This window comes from Mus caroli, chromosome 11 (assembly GCF_900094665.2).
Source record: "Mus caroli chromosome 11, CAROLI_EIJ_v1.1, whole genome shotgun sequence".
Classification (NCBI taxonomy): Eukaryota; Metazoa; Chordata; class Mammalia; order Rodentia; family Muridae; genus Mus; species Mus caroli.
This window is the reverse complement of record NC_034580.1, coordinates 6,982,508-6,997,589: the sequence shown is the minus strand read 5'-3', so window position 1 is coordinate 6,997,589 and position 15,082 is coordinate 6,982,508. Positions and strand designations below refer to the sequence as shown.

Below are 15,082 nucleotides of genomic sequence, written 5' to 3'. Positions count from 1 at the left end.
AAATTAAAAAAAAAAGAAAAATCATGGATTTCTATAGCATCAAGGACATATTTTGTAGGAAACATGTCTATTACATAGGGCACAATAAACACACACTAACCTCAAAAGTTCCATAATTATACTGACACACACAGATGATCAAACAATAGTAATTTCACCAACTCCTCCAGTTGCTATCTTTCTTATAATGGCCAATTCTCAATGTCTGAATGTCAATAAATCTTAACTTCTTCCTGTAACCAGCTAGATGGGCTACATAATCTTTACTTTAAAAAGACAAAAAGAACTTTCTATTATGAATACATACCTACTTTCAGAATCCCTCTTAGACAGGCAATTAAAATCTCACTGCTGGATGGATGTGGTTCTCAGAATTATTTGACTTTAAATCTGTTCTTGCTGTACACACCTTAGGAAATACAAACTAACATACCACACTGGACTTAAAATCAAGATTTTTCCAGATTCTGACCTCTGAATCATAATGCCCTGACATCACCAAGTGGTTTGGATGATTAATATTTCTTATCTTTCTTATTGGAGCTGCATCCTCTATTGGCTTTTGTTATCAACAGGCATTCAGATCCCCATCATTCTCCTCGTTCTTCCACTTCCCAGGCAATCCTAGGTTGCATAATACATTTCCTAATCACTTTTAGGCTCTATTCGGTTGAGAATTTCCATATCTTTCTTTTCTTTTTTTATTAGCTATTTTCTTCATTTACATTTCAAATGTTATCCCAAAAGTCCCCTATACCTTCCCCCACCCTGCTCCCCTACCCACTCACTCCCACTTCTTGGCCCTGGCTTTCCCCTGTACTGGGGCATATAAAGTTTGCTAGACCAAGGGGCCTCTCTTCTCAATGATGGCTTACTAGGCCACCTTCTGTTACATATGCAGCTAGAGACAGGAGTTCTGGGGTACTGATTAGTTCATATTGTTGTTCCACCTATAGGGTTGCAGACCCCTTCAGCTCCTTGAGTACTTTCTCTAGCTCCTCCATTGGAGGCCCTGTGTTCTATCCTATAGATGACTGTGAGTATCCACTTCTGTATTTGCCAGGCACTGGCAAAGCCTCACAGAAGGCAACTATATCAAGGTCCTTTCAGCAAAATCTCGCTGGCATATGCAATAGTGTCTGTGTTTGGTGGCTGATTATGGGATGGACCCCATGGTGGGGCAGTCTCTGGATGGTCCATCCTTTCATCTCAGCTCCAAACTTTGTCTCTGCAACTCCTTCCATGGATATTTTATTTCATATTCTAGGGAGGAATGAAGTATCCACAAGTTAGTCTTCCTTCTTGATTTTCTTGTGTTTTGGAAGTTGTATCTTGGGCATTCTAGGTTTCTGGGCTAATATCCACTTATCAGTGAGTGCATATCAAGTGACTTCTTTTGTGATTGGGTTACCTCACTCAGGATGATATCCTCCAGATACATCCATTTGCCCAAGAATTTCATAAATTCATTGTTTTTAATAGCTGAGTAGTATTCCATTGTGTAAATGTACCATACTTTCTGTATCCATTCCTCTGTTGATGGACATCTGGGTTCTTTCCAGCTTCTGGCTATTATAAATAAGGCTGCTATGAACATAGTGGGAGAATTACCATATCTTATCTTCTGGAACAATGTCAGTCAATGGTCTATGTTTGTTAAACTAGCACTTAGAAACCTAAAAGGTTAAGGCTACATACTGAGATATTGTCTCAAGTGTCCAAACAGTAAACCGTGCACAATTCTATCGCTATCGCTACTTTATTTTATGTCCTAATCCTCCATTCCTTCTTAACTTTCTATGGTTGTTGCTAAGGAATTCCCGTATACTGCATGTAAGATCACAGCTCTACAAAAACACATAGACCTTTTATTTCTGTGAAAGCACTTATAGAGGAGGTGATTAACTTCATAAGACTGAAAGAAGTTATAAAACATATATTCAAAAGATGGGTACAGAAACGATCAGTAAGAAAAGAAGAAGGGAAATGAAAGATGGTGAAGGGAAAAGTGCAAAAAGGAAGGAAACCAATAAAGGAGAAGCTTACAGGAAAAGTAGAATGATCTAGAGTTGCATGGAATTGAGGAGCTAGGAATGGAATTACTATTTCATACAGGCGGTCAGCATGCAAGTAATGATGATCAATATCTTTGGCAACTTGACAGGATAGAAAATTTTTTGCTGAAACAAACCTGTGGACATACTTAAGAGGAATTAAGTAAATAGCTTAATTCAGCTGTAACACCTCACCCTAAATATGGGTGCTATCACTCGATGGGCTGGCAACCTAGATAAATTAAAAGAAGAAAGTGAAATGGCCACAAGCATTGTTTCTTCTTGCTTATTGTAAATGCAATGTGACCAGCCAACTCAAGTTTGTGCCTCAAGCACTTCCCTACCAGGATGGAATATATCATGAAACAGAGAGCCAAATTACTCCTTCCACTATGTTCTTTTTAATTGGTATGTTGTTGCAACAACTAAACGAGGAACTAATACACTGGCAAGATAACACTTAGCAGGATGGCTTCAGAGAAGTGACTTGGAAAGAGATGGGGAACATGGAATAAGGACAGTGACAATGCGTAGGTTGAAACAGGATGGCAGCAGAAACTGTGTGTACAAAGCCCCTGGGAACAATTACTATGGTGGTGGTTTTTGTTTGTTTGTTTTGTTGTTTTTTTGAGACAGGATTGCTCTGTATATCCCTTGCTATCCTGGAACTCACTCCTCAGACCAGGCTGGCCTTGAACTCAGAAATCTGCCTGTCTCTGCCTCCCAAGTTCTGAGATTAAAGTCATGCACCACAACTGCCCATTTTTATGTCCCTGTGTTCATATTTATATAATGTTTGTATTTTTAAAATAAGAGACACTCCAGCAAGTCATGAGAAGAAATCCCCTTGAAATATTCATGAATATGTCTTAATCTAAAGATTCAAGAAACAATGAAAGGAATTGATTTCATTGTCTAAGAAAGTATTTCTCAGTTAATGTTAAGAAAAATAAAGTTGACATATTTGTGGTTGTTTTTGTTTTTTGTTAGTTTATTTTATGTTTGTATGTGAGTCTGTGTGTGTGTGTGTGTCCAGGGTGGGGGGGAAGGTACATGAGTGTATGCCTAAGGCGTCCCAAAGAAGGCATTGGCTACCCTGGAGCTAGCTCTGTGGACAGCAATGAGATTCCTGACTTGCATACTGGGAACAAAATCCCTGTGCTCTGGAAGTGCTCTTAAACACTGAATTATTCCAGTCTCTGCCACTTTATGTTTTTTATTAGATATTTTCTTCATTTAAATTTCAAATGCTATCCCCATCGTCACCTATAACCTCCCTTCCCCCACCCTGCTCCCCAACACACCCACTCCTGCTTCCTTGCCCTGGCATATCCCCTGTACTGGGGCATATGATCTTCGCAAGACCAAGGGCCTCTCCTCCCATTGATGGCCAACTAGGCCATCCTCTACTACATATGCAACTAGAGAAACAGCTCGGGGTGCTAGTTAGTTCATATTGTTGTTTCTCGTTTAACAAACCTAAAGAATATAGCCACAAGAACAGCAAAATGTTGTGTAGCCAGTCTGTTAGTCTATATTTTTTTTTATTGGGGAATTGAGTCCATTGATATTAAGAGATATTAAGGAAAAGTAATTGTTGCTTCCTGTTATTTTTGTTGTTAGACTTGGGATTCTGTTCTTGAAGCTGTCTTCTTTTAGATATGTTGAAGGATTACTTTCTTGCTTTTTCTAGGGTGTAATTTCCATTCTTGTGTTGGAGTTTTCCCTTTATTATCCTTGAGGGGCTGAATTTGTGGAAAGATATTGTGTGAATTTGGTTTTGTCATGGAATACTTTGATTTCTCCATCTATTGTAATTGAGAGTTTTGCTGGGTATTGTAACCTGGGCTGGCATTTGTATTCTCTTAGGGTCTGTATAACATCTGTCCAGGATCTTCTGGCTTTCATAGTCACTGGTGAGAAGTCTTGTGTAATTCTGATAACTCTGCCTTTACATGTTACTTGACCTTTTTCCCTTATTGCTTTTAATATTCTATCTTTATTTAGTGCATTTGGTGTTCTACTTATTATGTGTCAGGAGGAATTTCTTTTCTGGTCCAGTCTATTTGGAGTTCTGTAGGCTTCTTCTATGTTCATGGGCATCTCTCTCTTTAGGTTATGGACATTTTCTTCTATAATTTTGTTGAAGATATTTACTGGCCCTTTAAGTTGAAAAATCTTCATTCTCTTTTATACCTATTTTCCTTAGGTTCTGTCTTCTTATTGTGTCCTGGATTTCCTGGATAATTTGGGTTAGGATCTTTTTGCATTTAGCATTTTCTTTGATTGTTGTGTCCATGTTTTCTATGTAATCTTCTGCACCTGAGATTCTCTCTTACATCTCTTGTATTCTGTTGCTGATGCTCACATCTATGTTTCCTGATTTCTGTCCTAGGGTTTCTATTTCCAGTGTTGTCTCCCTTTGGGTTTTCTTCATTGTTTCTATTTCCATTTTTAGATCTTGGATGGTTTTGTTCAATTCCATCACCTGTTTGGTTGTGTTTTCCTGTAATTCTTTAAGGGATTTTTGTGTTTCCTCTTTCAGGACTTCTACCTGTTTAGCAGTGTTCTCCTGTATTTCTTTGAGTTATTAATGCCCTTCTTAAAATTCTCTACCAGCATCATGAGATATGATTTTAAATCTGAATCTTGCTTTTTGGGGTATCCAGGACTCGCTGAGGTGGGAGTGTGGGGTTCTAATGGTGCAGAGTGGTCTTGCTTTCTGTTAGTAAGATTCTTACATTTGCCTTTCACCATCTGGTAATCTCTGGTGTTAGATGTTCTAGCTGTATCTGTCTGGAGCTTATTTCTCCTGTGATTGTGTTAGCCTCTGTCAGCACTCCTGGGATTGCAACTTTCTCCTGAGTCTTGGTGGTCAGAGCCCTCCCTGGAAGCCAACTCTCCTCTGGCAGGGAAGGTGCCCAGGGGTCTGTGTCTCAGCTCTGCCTCCTACCGAAGGATGAAGGCCCAAAGGGACGCTGTCCAAGAAGCTCTGTTGCTTCTGAGGCCCATGTGCTCTCCTGCATAGACTGGTCTCAGTGAACTCCAAGATCTTGAGTGTGCTAGATCCCACTGATTTTGCACCCAAGATGGTGCATAGCTGGTGCTGATGGGAACAAACCCCAGCCACTGGTCAGGCTGGTTTGCTTTGTCCCTGTTTCTGATAGCACAAGACCTTCTGGGATTTTTTTGGAACAGAGGTTGTGTTCCACTCACCAGTGATCCCAAGATCCTGAGTGTGCTAGGGCCTGCTGAGTTTGCACCCAAGATGGTGTGGGGGCTGGCTTCGACTGGAAGGAACCCCAGCTGCTGCTTGGGCAGGTTTCCTTTGTCCCTGTTCCTGCTGGCACAAGCCCCCCTAGGTTGTTTGGAACAGATGTTGTGTTCCACTCAACAGTGATTTTAAGATCCTGGGTATGCTAGGACGCCTGCAGCATGAAGAGTCCTCTGGGGACCTTGGGACATTCTGCTGAGTTAGCGCCCAAGATCTTCTGCCACTTTATAATGCTTAATCCTTCTATGCCTGAGAAAGTGTAACTCACTTTATCTTGAAATGTTTTGTTTTAGTTTCATTTGCTACCAAGAAACTATAACTTCTCATTCATGCATTAATTTACTTGATAGTTTTATGCTTTTACTTTATTTTCTGAGATTTTTACTTTGGTGACAATTATAATTATATTAATTTTTAATATATATGTTTCTTGTTAAAACTTTTCTAATATAAATGAAAAAGAGTGAGCATATAAATAAATCAAATGGCTAAGCTAGTAGAAACTCATTTAATCATGAAGTCATTTAAATACTTCTGATTCACAGCCATTATGATAAATTACTCACAATTTCTAAATGAATATGAAATGATTCTGAATTATTCCAAAGAACAGAAAAATTAATGGTCTGATTAATATACAATATTTATTTTCTTAAGTATTTTTCTTGAAGTGGGGTGGGTACTTATGACTTAGTGGCTTCTAACCACACTGTGAATTTTAATGATCTATTAATGGTTAACTTTTACACCAACCAAGAAAAATATGCTCTACTTATATAATTACTAAAAAACACATTAATCAAATTTCATTATGCTTTTGCTCACTTGATATATGATTATCCAATTGTATGATTGTTTCTGATTTAGAAAGGACTAGAATTTATTTAGAAAATATATCTCTTACTTGTAAAAAATTAATGTGTAAGTTTTAATGGAAATTTTCAAAGTTGTAATAGTTCTTTTGAAAACAAAGAACATAATGTAGAAATAGCAGCATTAGCTGACATTCAGTCACCACTTACTGTGTTATGAGAATACATGCATAGTGATAAATGAGTGCTTTATCTAATCTAATCTTCTCAAGAACACTAGCAGGTTAATGGTTTCCTCATGTCTACATCATCAAAGTGAAAATAATTATTGTGCTCTGATTATAGAGCCCATAAATGAAATTTGAATTCAGATCTATAATAATGAGAGTTCTAATGGCATAAATGTAAGTGTTCTACTAACTATAATTATAAAGATTGACCTTCCTTTCTATATTACTTATTTTTTTCTTGTTGCTGGCACAAAATGCACAATAAAAAGAAGTCAAGGGAAAAGAACAGTTTACTTCAACACATTATTTAAAGTTATAATTTCAAAATCATGGACCACAAGCTGCAAGTAGCCGAGGATAGTGATGAATGTGGACCATGACAAAATTCTAATGTTTCCTAAAACAACACTATTTTGTGATTATTTTAAAAAATAATCAAAATAAAATCAAAAGTAAAATTCTCAACCATGAACATGTGAATGCCACACAAAATAAATGTACTTATGTTCTCTCTCTCTCTCTCTCTCTCTCCATATATATATATATATATATATATATATATATATATATATATATATATATGCGTGTGTGTGTGTGTGTTTGTATGTGTGTAGTTTCAGCATTAGTGTGGTATATAGCGTCTAGAGTATTGGATTTTAAGTAATAATGATAAAGTTGCTGCTATCATACTTTGCATGTACTAGGCAAGTAAAATGCTTTTTAATGACTTGAATAGTGATATAACCTACCATTGCAAATGATAGGAATTTAATGTAAGACACGTATGTATTATTTTCTTTAATTTTTTATTAGATATTTTTTTCATTACATTCCAAATGCTATCCCCTTTCCTAGTTTCCTCTGTGAAAGTCCCCTATAACCTCCCCCTACCCTGCTCTCCAACTCACTCACTCCTGCTTCCTGGCCCTGCCATTCCCCTGACTGAGGCATATAATCTTCCAAGATCAAGGGTCTCTCCTCCCATCAATGGTCGATTAGGCTATCCTGTGCTACATATGCAGCTAGAGACAAAAGCTCTGGGGGTACTGATTAGTTCATATGGTTGTTCCTCCTTCAACAAATCTAAATGAAGATAACCATAAGAACAGAATCCCAAATCTAACAACAAAAATAACAGGAAATAACAATTACTTATCCTTAATATCTCTTAATAACAATTGACTCATTCCCCAATAAAAAGATATAGACTAACAGACTGGCTAAAAAAAACAGCTCCCAGCATTTTGCTATGTACAGGAAACCCACCTCAGGGACAAAGACAGACACTACCTCAGAGTAAAAGGCTGGAAAACAATTTACCAAGCAAAAGGTCCTCAGAAACAAGCTGGAGTAGCCATTCTAATATCGAATAAAATCGACTTCCAACCCAAGGTTATCAAAAAAGAAAAAAAAGGGCATGACATACTCATCAAAGATAAAATCTTCCAAGAGGAACTCTCAATTCTGAATATCTATGCTCCAAATGCAAGGGCAGCCACCTTCATTAAATAAAATTAGTAAAGCTCAAAGCACTCATTGCACCACACACAATAATTGTGGGAGATTTTAACACCCCACTTTCATCAATGGACAGATCATGGAAGCAGAAACTAAACAAATAAACTATGAAACTAACAGAAATTATGAAAAAAAAAAAAGGATTTAAGAGCTTTCTACAGAACATTTTATCCTAAAACAAAAGGATATACCTTCTTCTCAGCACCTCATGGTACCTTCTCCAAAACTGACCATATAATCAGTCACAAAACAGACCTCAACAGATACAAAAATATTGAAATTATCCCATGCTTCCTATCAGATCACCACACAATGAGGCTGATCTTCAATGACAACATAAATAATAGAAAGCAAATGTTGATGTGGAAGCTGAACAACACTCTACTCAATGATAAATTGGTCAAGGAAGAAATAAAGAAAGAAATTAAAGACATTTTTGAGTTTAATGGAAATGAAGACACAATATACCCAAACTTATGGAACACAACAAAAGCAGTCCTAAGGGGAAAACTAATATCTGTGAGTACTGCCAAAAAGAAATTAGAGAGAGCACACACTAGCAGCTTAACAGCACATCTAAAAGTTCTAGAAAAAAGGGAAGCAAATTCACCCAAGAAGAGTGTAGACAACAGGAAATATTCAAACTCAGGGCTGAATTCTACCAAGTGGAAACAAAAAGAACTATTCTAAGAATAAACCAAACCAGGAGCTGGTTCTTTGAGAAAATCAACAAGATAGATATAAACTTACTTGTTCTAACTAGAGAGAACAGAGACAATATCCTAATTAGCAAAATCAGAAATGAAAAAGGAGACATAACAACAGAATCTGAGGAAATCCAAAAATCATCAGATACTACTACAAAAGGCTATACTCAACAAAACTGGAAAACCTCAATGAAGTGGAAAATTTTCTAGACAGATACCAGGTACCAAAGTTAAATCAGGATCAGATTAATGATGCAAACAGTCCCATATCCCCTAAAGAAATAGAAACAGTCATTAATAGTCTCCCAACCAAAAAAAGCCCAGGACCAGATGGGTTTATTGCAGAGGTCTATCAGACCTTCAAAGAAGACGTAATTCCAATTTTCCTTAAACAATTTCACAAAATAGAAACAAGACTTGCTCTACCCAATTCATTCTATGAAGCCACAATTACTCTGATACCTAAACCACAAAAATACCCAACAAAGAAAGAGAACTTCAGAACAATTCCTGTAGTGAACGTTGATGCAAAAATACTCAATAAAATTCTTACAAACCGAAAAACACATCAAAACATCATGATCAAGTAGGTTTCATCCCAGAGATGGTTTAATATATGGATATCCATCAACATAATCTACTATATAAACAAATTCAAAGACAAAAACACATGATCTTCCTTTTAGAAGCAGAGAAAGCATTTGGCAAAATCCAACACCCATTCATGATAAAAGTCTTGGAAAGATCAGGAATTCAAGGCCCATACCTAAACATAATAAAAGCAATATACAGCAAGCTAGTAGCCAACATCAAAACAAATGGAGAGAAACTCAAAGCAATCCCACTAAAATCAGGGTCTAGACAAGACTGCCCACTTTGTCCCTACCTATTCAATATTGTTCTTGAAGTCCTAGCCAGAGCAATTAGACGACAAAAGGAGGTCAAGGAGATACAAATTGGAAAGGAAGAAGCCAAAATTTCACTATTTGGACATGATATGGTAGTATATATGTGACCCTAAATATTCCACCAGAGAACTCCTAAACCTGATAAACAACTTCAGTGCAGTAGCTGGATATAAAATTAATAACTCAAACAAATCAGTTGCCTTTCTCTACACAAAGGATAAACAGGCTGAGTAAGAAATTAGGGAAACAACATGCTTCACAATAGTATAAAATAATATAATATAAAATTCCTTGGTGTGATTCTAACTAAGGAAGTCAAAGATCTGTATGATAAGAACTTCTGAAAGTCTCTGAAGAAAGAAATCAAAGATCTCAGAAGATGGAAAGATTTCCCATGCTCATGGATTGTCAGGATTAATAAAGTAAACATGGCTATCTTGCTGAAAGCAATCTACAGATTCAATGCAATCCCCATCAAAATTCCAACACAATTCTTCACTGAGTTTGATATGGCAATTTGCCAATTCATCTGGAATAACAAAAAACCTAGGATAGCAAAACTTTTTTCAATAAGAGAACCTCTGGTGGAATCACCATACCTAACCTCAAGATGTACTAAAGAGCAATTTTGATAAAACAACAACAACAACAACAACAAAACAAACAAACAAACAAACAAAAAACCAAAACTGCATGGTACTGATACAGTGACAGACAGATAGATCAATGGAATAGAATTGAAGACCCAGAAATGAACCCACACTCCTATGGTCACTTGATCTTTGAAAAGGAAGCTGAGATCATCCAGTGGAAATAAGACAGCATTTTCAACAAATGGTGCTTGCACAACTGGTGATTATCATGTAGAAGAATGTGAATTGATCCATTCTTATCTCCTTGTACAAAGCTCAAGTCTAAGTAGATCAAGGAACTCCACATAAAACCAGAGATGCTGAAACTTATAGTGGAGAGAATGGGGAAAAGCTGTGAAGATATAGGGAAAGGGGCAAAATTCCTGAACAGAACACCAATGGCTTGTGCTGTAAGAACGAGAATTGAGAAATGAGACAACATAAAATTGCAAAGGTTTTGTAAGGCAAAAGAAACTGTCAATAAGCTTCCTGTCTGGGCCACCATCGGAGAGCAGCAGCCATGGCTCTGAGCTACCCCATGGCTGTGGGCCTCAACAGGGCCACAAGGTGAAGAAAAACATCAGCAAGCTGAGACACAGATGAAACTGCGGGCACCTCACCAAGCACACCAAGTTCGTGGGGGACATGATCCAGGAGGTGTGTGGCTTAGCGCCCTACTAGTGGTGAGCCATGGAGTTGCTCAAAGTGACCAAGGACAAGCGCTCACTCAAGTTCATCAAGAAGAGGGTGGGCACGCACATCTGCGCCAAGAGAAAGCAGGAGGAGCTGAGCAACTTGCTGGCAGCCATGAGGAAGGCTGCAGCCAAGAAGGATTGATGAACCCTCCCCCAATAAAATATGGTTCCTTAAAAAAAAAAAAAAGGAAGAAAGAAAGAAAGTAACTGTCAATAAGAAAAAAAGGCCACCAACAGATTGGAAAAGGATCTTTATGAATCCTAAACCCAATAGGGGCCTAATATCCAATATATACAAAGAACTCAAGAATCTAGACTCCAGAAAATCAAATAACCCTATTAAAAAATGGGCTACAGAGCTAAACAAAGAATTCTCAACTGAGGAATAACAAATGGCTGAGAAGCACCTGAAAAAATGTTCAACATCCTTAATCATCAGGGAAATGCAAATCAAAACAACCTTGAAATTCTACCTCACACCAGTCAGAATGGCTAAGATAAAAAAATTCAGGTGACAGTAGATGCTAGCTAAGATGCAGAGAAAGAGGAACACTCCTCCAGCATTGGTGGGATTGTAAGCTGGTTTAACCACTCTGGAAATCAGTCTGTCAGTTCCTCAGAAAATCGGACATAGTGCTACTGGGAGATCCAGCAATACCTCTCCTGGACATATACCTAGAAGATGCTCCAACTTGTAATAAGGACACATGCTCCACTAGGTTCATAGCAGCCTTGTTTATAATAGCCAGAAGCTGGAAAGAACCCAGATGTCCCTCAACAGAGGAATGGATACAGAAAATCCATTCCTCTTACATTTACACAATGGAGTATTACTCAGCTTTTAAAAACAATTAATTTATGAAATTCTTAGGCAAATGGATGGATCTGGAGGATATCATCCTGAGTGAGATAACATACATGATCTGTACTAACTGATAAGTGGATATTATACCAGAAACTTAGAATACCCAAGATACAATTTGCAAAACACATGAAACTCAAGAAGAAGGAAGACCAAAGTGTGTATTTTTCATTCCTTCTTAGAATGGGGGAACAAAATAACCATGGAAGGAGTTACAGAGACAAAGTTCAGAGCAGATCGTGAAGGAATGACCATCCAGAGTCTGTCCTACTTAGGGATCCATCCCATAAACAACCACTAAACCCATTCACTAGGCAGATGCCAACAAGAGCCTGCTGACAGGAGCCTGATACAGCTGTCTTTTTTGAGGCTCTGCCAGTGCCTGGAAAATACAGAAGTGGATGCTCATAGCCATCCATTGGACAGAGCATATGGTCTCCAATGAAGGAGACAGAGAAATACCTACGGAGCTGAAGGGGTCTGAAGTCCCATAGGGGGAACATCAATATGCACTAACCGGTATTCCTGAGCTCCTTGGAACTATACCACCAATCAAAGAAAACAGATGGTAGAATTTGTTGCTCTGGCTATATATGAAGCAGAGAATGGCCTAGTTGGTCATCAGTGGGAGGAGAGGCCCTTTGTCCTGTGAAGGCTCTATGCCCCAGTATAGAGGAATGCCAGGACTGGAAATGGGAGTAGGTGGGTTATGGAGCACGGGGAGGGGGGAGGGGATAGGGGATTTTTGGAGGGGAAACGAGGAATGGGGATAACGTTTGAAATGAAAATAAAGAAAATATCTAAAAAGAAGAAGAAGAAGGAGGAGGAGGAGGAGGAGGAGGAGGTGGAGGAGAAGAAGAAGAAGAAGAAGAAGAAGAAGAAGAAGAAGAAGAAGAAGAAGAAGAAGAAGAAGAAGAAGAAGAAGAAGAAGAAGNGAAGAAGAAGAAGAAGAAGAAGAAGAAGAAGAAGAAGAAGAAGAAGAAGAAGAAGAAGAAGAAGAAGAAGAAGAAGAAGAAGAAGAAGAAAATCACTAGTGGAAATTAGGAATGCATTCAGGAAGGAAGGCCTGGCATTAGATTTATAGATTATCATCTTATGCAGCAGATTTCTAATAAGCTCATTTCTTCTTGCAGGGTAGAAGCAGGAGAGTTGTTACTGGCTGAACTATTTTAAAAATAGAGTGTAAGTTGCACATTTGAATACAGGCCATTTATTAAAGCACCTCTGTAGGTGTTAAGGAGAGGAGGGTATAAATCAGGGACGAGCAGAGTGAAAGTTCCGATGACACTATGAATTCTACAATTTCATCTCTAGAGATGAAACTGCTCTTCAGGTTTGTCCTGAATTGAGAGGAGACTCAAACTCTTCATACATACACTGATCCGCCATTAAGCAGAGCAGGTTGCTGCAGGAAGGAGGCTTCTGGTGTTATTTGCTGCAGTGATGGGGAATAAGATGTTGATCCAATCCCCAAATCTTATGCATTATTGACTCCACCACAACAGCTTTTCTTGGTAGTCCTCAAAGCTGGTGCACTAGCATAATCCAAACTGCAATGTTGGAGTCTAACATCATATCTGGTGTCTTAGTCAGAGTTTCTATTCCTGCACGAAACATCATGATCAAGGAGCAAATTGGGAAGGAAAAGGTTTATTCAGCTTACACATTGCTGTTCATCACCAAAGGAAGTCAGGACTGGAACTCAAGCAGGTCAGGAAGCAGGAATTGATGGAGAGGCCATGGAGGGATGTTACTTACTGGCTTGCTTCCCCTGGCTTGCTCAGTTTGCTTCCTTATGGAGCCCAAGACTACCAGCCCAGGGATAGCACCACCCACAATGAGCTCTCCTCCCTTGATCACTAATTGAGAAAATGCTTTACAGCTGGGTCTTATGGAGCCATTTCCTCCAGGGAGGCTCCTTCCTCTGTGATAACTCTAGCTTGTATCAAGTGGACACAAAAACAGTCAGTAAACCCAGAAAAGCAAGAGTTTGACTAAATAGGAAAAGATCAAGTTTGAATGCAAAAACAAACAGACAAATGCACAAAAACAGAAGAAACAAACAAAAATGTCAGTACTACTTCTCAACCAATGAGAAAGTCTCTATTATATTAAAATCCACACCTATGTCAGAGCTAATCTGCTTTACTGAAAGATTTATTTGGTTATTTAAGCCTTATCACTGAGACATACCACAAGCCCCAGGTTCATTAGTCTTGTCCATAAAATACTTTCAAAGAACACATCCACTAAAATGATGGCACAATATCTGTCATTGTGGACCAACTAAACTTACTTACAAAAGTAACCAATACAAAGTGTATTCTTTGTGGCATTCCGTTGCATCTTTTTAAACAATTATTTTATTTTCTCTACCTTAATTGAGGTAAAATTGGAAAATAAAATTATATATATTCAAGATATGTTGAATAAAGCTTTTGGTTTTGTAAAAAAAAAAAAGAGACATAGAGAGAGAGAAAAATGAAAAACAAAAATCAAAACTTGTACCAGAACTTGACAGGTAAAGCTGGCTTATAGATTTAGTATTTTAAATTGATTTAACAACTCATTTAAAGGAATTCTATTTTTCTTCAAAGTAGTGACCAACTATCAATCTAATATTTCAAATCATAACAGCATTTTGAATGAAGTTATAATTAAGCAGGTCAAATGAAGGCAAATAACTTTGTGGATTTTTCAACATTGGTTAAATACTGTCATTTGCACTATAAATGTATATATATTTACAAGTTTACATATATTTACAAATATTTTACATATATATATGTTAACATGCTCTTAAATTTGATACAAAAATTTGAAAACCAATTTCAATATTTCTTGGAAAATAATAATTGTGACACCATTTTCCATTGATGTATTATTGGTTAGTTTTGAAATAGAAGGTATAAAGCTACAATCTGAAATTCAACTTAAAGAAAATTTTGATCTTATCTCTTTACTAGAATTGCCTAGCTCCTATCTTCTCACAAACAAATTCCTCTTACTTCATAACCATGCCTTCTCAGAGTTATCACTTTTTGGCAGTACCTACATATGTACACAAGTAGTTTCCAGAATAATGCACAGTGTGAGTAAAATTAGAAACAAAATATCTTGAAAAGTCACTGAGAATCAGAACTGTATCAAGTCATGTGTGAGGCTTGGACCACCCATATATAATGTCAAGTAGTCTGCTAGTCATTTTATCTTTCTCTTACATAAAAACTATGAAAACTGATGCTTTATTGCTTACATATGTTCATTTTTATTAGTAATCATAAACTTGCGGCTTCTTTGATGATTTCACAGAATTACAAGATTACGATTTCTATTTGAGAACCCCGACACAGGCCTCATCCAGCCGGATCAGCGCCAGGGTAGCGGGAG

General features: G+C 37.6%; 1 pseudogene; it reads left to right on the top strand.

Annotated features, from left to right (window-relative positions):
* Positions 1–10,655: 10,655 nt before the first annotated feature.
* Positions 10,656–10,972, top strand: LOC110305997 (annotated as a pseudogene).
* The last annotated feature ends 4,110 nt before the right edge of the window (positions 10,973–15,082 follow it).